We start from the raw sequence: 6037 nt of genomic DNA, 5'->3' as shown, positions 1-6037 counted from the left end.
GAAGTATTGCGTAGGTGCACTGAGCAATCTGAACTATGCGTAGTAGCCAAAACACCACTAACTATGGTGTTAGGTGCGACGCGTGCCTTAAATGAAAATTTTCGGCCAATTATTTCATCGGAGGAGGTGAATCCATGCGTGCTAAGTGGATGGAAGACTACATAATTGTTCTAAAGAGTGAAGATTCACCTAATCCCGGTAAAATAAGTTGCCGGAAATTTTCATTTATGGTATGCGTTACACCTAACACCATAGTTGGTGGTGTTTTGGCTAGTACGCAAAGTTCAGGGTGCTCTGTACACCTAAGCCATATTTCAGGGTGTTGTGGCCAATTTTGCCTAGAATATTGTGATCCTAACACTCATTGTTTTAGGCTAGGAACCGATAAAATTAGCCCTTTACTAGAGGAATTTCGAGCTATATTTGGTTATCCCACTAGGCATGTAGCTGCAATCCCTACAATATGTGAGTATTATTATAAGGATTTTGAGCGTTTTTACAATCTTAGGGAAATCGATTTAGATTTCATGGTTCACGGAAAAGAAGTGGATTTAAGAAAATTTGCATCTTTTTTCTTTAATCGTCGTAAGTCTAGATCTTTTCACATTTATAGAAGAAGTGCCTTTTTATTTTTCATATTTAGTTAGCATTTATTCACTAATTTTAGTAACCTCATGAGTTAAGCTATACTAGCATCAGTTTGGAACAAGTTGACGTGGGAGAAATCCTATACTGCAATTGTTGGAGAGACAATGAAGAGCTTAGATGAATTGAAGAGGGATCCCAAAGCACCAATTCGAGGATCTCCTTTATTATTACAGGTAGAAAATAAATGCTTTTAATTATAGAGATAAAAAAATTTAATTGGTAATGTAACAATGCTTAATCTCTATGATTGTAGATTTGGCTAATGGAGCGAATTGGATTAATCACCCCTCCTGACGATGTTGAAAACTACTCTCCAAATTGCTTTGTGAGAAGGAAGAAGCGTTTCTCTATAAAGATGGGCTATCGGGAGTGGAGTAAAATATTCTTAACTCGTGATTTCTCCATCAAGTGGGTCATTCCTTAGTGGAAGATTGAGAAGATGAATGGAGTCAACAATCAACCTTTCTGTCGCATTCCAAGCTTGTCAAAGTCAACCTTTTACTTTCCTTCTAGAGTTATGAGACAATATGGACTTGAGCAAACCATTCCTATTAGTGATGATTGTCATCCTAATGAGTACTCCTTTTCAAAGCATGTTGAGAGGTTCGATGATTATTGGTATTTGAGACCATTGTAGAATGTTATGTCTGCTAGGGCTTCTCCTCCCTTGTCTTAGGAATACAAACAATGGTTACTTGCTCGAAACTAAAAGGATAAGAATAAAGCTAGTAAACTAGATCCTAAGGGTGTAGAGAAAAACAACATAAAAGATTGCCTTGGGGACAAGAAGACTCCACCTAAAGACCGTGTGGGTTCAAGAATTGTAATCAAGACTCCTATCATGCCTAAAAAAAATTGTTATAGAGGGAAAGGGGAAAAGGAAGGCAACTCCTATAGGGGGGCTTCTATAGATAAGGAAAAGAAGGTTTGGAAGGAGAAAAAGGTAGGGGTCTTTGCAAAAGGGGAAACTTATTCAAAGGTTAGTTTCAGTTCACTCATCTAAGGGTTCATTACTGGTAAAAGAATTACTAGATGATGAAGACAAGGGTAAGAACTGGAAAAGGGCTCGCAAGGAGAAAGAAGAGTAGATTTAAAGTATTTCTTTGCTTTTAATTTCATTAGACAATTTAGTTGAAGTTTAATTTTAATTTCAATAAGGCATAATGCCATTAATAATGTAGTTTTCAGTTTTATTCAATTATTAATGGCATTTTAGCCTTTAATAAAATTAAATTCATTCTCAATATAATTTTATTTGAAAGAATTTCCCAAGTACAGAAGTTGGGAGCAATGAAAGAACTTAGGGGATATGTCACATCATCCATGACTCGCATTGTTCGTTTCATCCTCTTAAACTGGAAGCTGCAACTAAGACCACAAGGGTCCATACAGATTGCCATTGATGAAATTGAGTTGCGATTTTTTTTTTAATAATTTAAGTTGAACTACTCTCTTTGGGGATCCCAAATATGATTTCAATTACTTATTCTTGACTTCGAAATTTCTCAAAAACTAATTTACGCATTCATATAACTTGTTAATCATGTAATTTGTTCAAAGTTATCCAAGTAATTAAGTCCAAAAAATTTTGAATCACATCAAAGGCATAGAGGTTGCTTGTAATTTGCAATTAATCGACACGAAGTTCAAAAATTGTCACAGATTTTCATGTCTGTCGCGGGGCGTCAAGGCGTCGGATCTGACATGGCGCGATGTGACTATCGCTCTGCAATTGTTTCGTTGTTCTTTCCTTCGCCTTTTCTGCTTTTCTGTATTGATAAGGTGCTTCTACATGTAGGACTTTAGGTACTATAAGCGAAATTTCATGAACCATATTCATACACACCTAAATCAAGATCACATGCATAACACACAAGAAACACATAATTATACCTTTAAAGCGATTCGATTGACAAATCACCACCTTTCTTGGACAACTAGACACCACACGAATACCACCATCACATGCACACCACCGGCGCCTAGGGAGGAGGAGAGAGCTATGTGAAAGAGGGGAGTTTGGGAGGGTTGGGTCTCGTGTTTTCTTATTAGGGTTTGATCTCTCTGATCATGAATTGTTTGTTCAATCCTAGGCACCTAGTCTATTTATAATCCTATTACAATTAGACTTGGAGCGAAGCCCAAAACCCTCCTTATCCCTCCATATGGCCGGCCACCTAGGGGAGAAGGCCCATCATGGGCCTTTTCCTCTTATGCTTGATCTAGGCCCTTTGTGCGACCTTATAGGATCCGTCCAATTGGGCTTTGGCCTATATTACTAGCCCAAAGATCATTATTTACTGTAGCTATGATATAACGACGACCTAAATGGATGAACTTAATTATCTCCATAATTTAATCCATTATATATCTAGTAATTGCAATTGACGAAGACATAATTCCTTCAATCTCCCACTTGTCTGAGACTAGTGTGCAATATTCAAATTCCTTAAGCCAATATGTGTCGATTTGATAACATGATTGTATCCCATAGCGAGGTCATACTAATCTACAAATCATTTCTTGAAATCTGAGTTAAAATTACAAAACTAAATGATCACCGAGTAATCATTTCAATGCTGCCATGTATTTTCTAAATTCTCCCTCTTCAAGCGGCCATGACACATTCCTTAATTAAATTGGTAGACTCAATCCAATTTTGTTGCAACCAAAGCTCCCACTCAACTTTTGAAGTAACCAGGAAACATCTTTTATAGTCCCCTTTTACAGAATGACGTTTGGATGTGCCACAGTTAAATCAATCATTGAATGAAATCAATTATCCTCTCATGTTAAAGGAATCCACTAATATATCCGGAAGTTCTATTTTGAACATCAAAGTAGGTCAATAGTTCGATCATGCATTATTCATGCATACCCATGTGATTAACCGAGCATCTATATGCCCCTATAGCCCATAAAATTGCGCTATCCAATCAATCTTACATGCTAGTCCATTTATTGAAATCATTTATGTCCAATTTAATGATTTCGAACTAGGAACTTAAATAATTTATGAATTTTATTCACCTGTGGGGTTTCATTCACCGAATTATCGATTTGATGATCCCATCAATTCACAATTATTTTTTACATTTTATTTAATTTAAAAAACCATGATTGAATAAGAGAAATAATAAATTTCTAATTAAACATAATTCTGCAAGTTAATGTATTACTTATGTGATATGTTTTCTCAAAACATATGCAAATTAAATTACATAACTTGCTTCAATCCAATAGCCTTAGTATGACTCTCATACTTTGGTCAATGGAAGGGGTTTACTAAGTAAATAAGTGATATTCTCACACATGTGAAACTTTGCAGATCTTGACATCCCGCTAGCCAGTGATCTCTTAAGTGAGGTGATACTTTATCTTAACATGTTTGGATTTCTAATGTGACCTTGAGCTCCTTTGATTTGGCAAAGATGCTATTTTTTTCACAAAACAGCTTGATCCAAATTTCCTCCTTAATTTCTTCTACTGCAGCTAAACATTTCATATTCTAACATTGAGTCTGCCACAGTTCTCTGCTTTGAACTCTTCAAGCTCACTGTTTTTTCATTCAGGCATAAAATGTATCTGGATTCAAATCTAAATTCAACTTTGTTTGTTTGGAAAATCGCATCCGTATATCTCTTGTTGACAACCAATTTACTTTTGGCACCATAAGCTAGAAACATTCCTTTAATCCTTCTCAAGTACATAAGGAATTGTTCTTAGCAGCTTTCAGTGTACTTATCCAGAATTTGATTGAAACCTGCTACACATGCTCAAAGCATATGAAACATCTAGCTTTATACATATCATGACATACCTAATTAAACCTATTGCAAAAGCATAAGGTACATTATCCATACGTCTCAACTTTTCTGGCCATTGAAGGCACTGAGTTTTGCTGAGCGCATTGCCATGAGACATGAGAAGAAATCCTTTCTTAGAGTCTTCCATTTCAAATCTATCAAGAACCTTATCACCATAAGTCTCTTAATTTAGTTCAGTCATCCTTTGAGTCCTTTCTTGATGAATCTTAATTCCCAATATGTACTCGGCATCTCACAAGTCTTTCATATAGAAACAACTCTTTGATCATTACTTGTCTGACTGAAACATTGATATGTCGTTCCCTATGAGCAGTATGTCATCTACGTACAAGACTAAGAAAACCAGATTTCTCCCACTAAACTTCTTGTATACACAAGATTCTTTTGTTTCTTTAAGGGAATCAAACTATTTGATTACCTCGCTGAAACGAATGTTCCAACTCCTTGATGCTTACTTCAATCCATGAATGGATTTCTGAAGTTTGCAAAAACTTTCTAGGATTTTCTGGATCTACAAAACCCTTTGGTTGTGTAATTTACACATCCTCCATCAAGAACATATTCAAGAAGTCGATTTTGATATCCAACTACTAAATTTCATAATTGAAAAATTAGCAATCTCTAGAAGAGTCCGAATAGACTTAAGCAACTAATGGGTTTAATTCCATTTGCAAGTCTATCAAGACTAACACATCATTTTTCTGACATGGAGTCCGTTCTGGATTTTATGATCTTAAGCCATTTCCTGAGTTGGTACTTGCTAAAGCTTGCTTGTAGGCTGTGGGTTCCACATATTCCAATAACAGAATTTTTGGAATCCTTAGTTATCAGAATTTTAACAAACTGTTTGTTTTTTGTTGTGAACTACCTACTTACTAGTATGAGCAACAATAGAATTGTTCTCTTTAACTCTTTGAAGTTTTTCATTCTAGTGGGATGATAGGAGTCTCGCTAGTCAAATTAGCTGACTCATGATTTGTCAAATTAGCTGACTCATGCGCCCTCGCCTCTAATATAGTGTTATCCACATCCGTTTGTTGCTCGTCTTGAATCTCTTCGAGAGCCACTTTACTCCCACTTGGCTTTGTAGAAAGAGATTTTTTTTCTATAAAGACACTATCACGAGCAATAAACACTTTGTTATCTACGCAATTGTAGAGGTAATACCATTTTGTTTCTATGAGATAACCCATGAAGAAACATTTATCTGATTTAGGGTCTATTTTGTCACCTTTGTAAACATTTTACATAGATTTCATAACCATTAATCTTGTAGAGAAGATAACTTTGGAACATTTCCACTTCATAACTTTTATGGTGTCTTCTCAATTGTTTTGGACGAATTTCTTGTTTAGTATATTCGCAATTGTTTTGTAATGCATATTCTCAAAACGATATGTGAAGATCATTAAAGCTCGTTATTGATCGAACTAAGTCAAGCAAAGCTCGATTACTCCTTTCTAACACATTTGTTTGTGGTGGTCCTTTGATTGTGAAGTAATTCGACAATCTCTTGGATGATCATAAAATTCTTGAGTCAAATATTCACCACAACGATCAGA

This window comes from Chenopodium quinoa, unplaced genomic scaffold, assembly GCF_001683475.1.
Source record: "Chenopodium quinoa cultivar QQ74 unplaced genomic scaffold, ASM168347v1, whole genome shotgun sequence".
Lineage (NCBI taxonomy): Eukaryota > Viridiplantae > Streptophyta > Magnoliopsida > Caryophyllales > Amaranthaceae > Chenopodium > Chenopodium quinoa.
The sequence above is the reverse complement of the archived record's forward strand: the minus strand, read 5'-3'. Positions refer to the sequence as shown.